Genomic DNA, 2,082 nt, shown 5'->3' on the forward strand with positions numbered 1-2,082 from the left:
CAAAAATTGTTATCAAATCTTTATTATTCATAATCATTAATTCTCGTATATATGTAAATCATATTAGTTAATTCCGTAACTTTTATTTAAGGAAAGAATACACACTTCATATATTTTATGTTAATATAATGTTCTCTAGTGTTATATAATTATGGAATAATGTGACACCATTAGATTAAACTATACTTTATATTAGATGCTCTAGAATTCTTTGAAATGGAATTTAGAAGTCATTTAGAGTGTCACCTAGGATTTGGAGTTTTTTTAATTAATACAAAATTAATGTTCTAATTTTTCAAATGCTTATCAATTAATATATATAGGGGATTAGTTATGCTAATATACAAGTTGTACTACAAGTAGTAAGAGACGTAAAGTCGTAAACTGTTGAATACAAATTTTAAAGTACAACTTGATCCAACAGTTACTCCCTCAGCCCATTAAGTGACATGTATTTCACATTTAATGGGTGGAGACTACCGAAGAGATGATTATGCTCGCTTTGATCCTAATTGTTGATCCAAAAGTTTTATTCGATCTAGCGATTCAGATTTGACACTGTCGAATCGTCACTTCCAGCGACAATCTTTCCTTGTTGTAGTGTATATTGACCGTATGGTTGCGCTTTATGAGTGGATGATACGTGATATTCATCAAAATAATGAGCTCGTCGAGGTGAAAAGACGACGGGAAGAGGGTGGTGACTAAACTCAACACCGAAGATGACATGAGCAATAAGCTTTGAGGTAGCGAAGGAATAACTACTGGCCCTTTGCACCAAAAATAGGTTAGCGGTTGCTCAAGCTGAAAATGGTCATCTGAGATTCCCGCGTTGAAGGTTATTTAAGTATATTTAATTACCAACTTAACTACAGTGAATTGTAATAATTAAGGAAAATAGGTGTGGCTGGTACAACTAAGGTTTTCTAAATGTTATGATATGTAAAATGTGCCAGTTATACTATTTGTACTTTTTGTATGAATAGTTTCAGTTATCCTAGCTGTAGCAGCTAAATTAGTTGTATATCGTACATGAGTTACATCAATTATACCGCTTGTTAATATGTTTAGTTGTATTGGTTGTATTCGTTGTACTATCCTCGTTAAACCATTTCTATTGCAATTTCATGATTCAACCTATACTAACATCCTACTGAAATTCGAAAACAAACTCATTAGGTTGACACAGCTTTGTGTAATTAAAATAATTTAGCCTAATCAAACAATTATCATATTTGAGAGTGTATTTAGTATGAATAGTACTTGTATAAATAAGAGAATAATAACACGTAGTTGTATCATTTTAAGATGTACCAAAGTGAATATAATTGTATTTTGGCTGTGAAATTGAAAAACTTAATTGTACCATACACAAAATATAATTGCATCAAAGATGTACTACTTATTTATGTGTATATACTATGTTTAACATCTTTTGAAATAATAAATCTTGTGAAAATATCTTTGTATGGTTTTCAAAAATAATGTGGCTAGGTTATTAGTAAAAAAATAAAAAATACAAAGTAATTAATGTAAATTAAAAAATGTGGTGTAATGATTGCAAAAAATAAATAAAAACTTCAAATAAGATAGATAAATCTTTGGTCCTGATTTTGATATTTGCTTGCTTTTTCATATAGATGAAGATAATGAAACTTTGTCAATTTCCAAAATTACAAAATTACATGAAGCTGTGCCCATCTTATTAGTTGCACCACTACAAGAAAACGTGCCCATAACAACGAACATTTACGACGAAAATATGTCGTCGTAAATTTACATGGTGTTTACAACGCAGTTACGAGGAATCCAACTTTCGTCGTAAACGCCATGTAAATTTATGACGAATAGTGTTCGTCGTAAAATCCATGTAAGTTTACGACGAATGTACGTGGAATGAGAAATACGTCGTAATCATTACATCGACATTACAACGAAACATGTTACTGTTATATTTAGGTGAAAACGTGTATTCAAAGTGCTTTAACTTACCTAATTTCGTCGTAAAGTCGTTGTAAATATTATGTTAAAACCATGTAAAATCCATGTAAAATATTCCTTGTAAAATCGTTGTTATATTTC

The sequence above is a fragment of the Brassica oleracea genome, chromosome C4, assembly GCF_000695525.1.
Source record: "Brassica oleracea var. oleracea cultivar TO1000 chromosome C4, BOL, whole genome shotgun sequence".
Classification (NCBI taxonomy): domain Eukaryota; kingdom Viridiplantae; phylum Streptophyta; class Magnoliopsida; order Brassicales; family Brassicaceae; genus Brassica; species Brassica oleracea.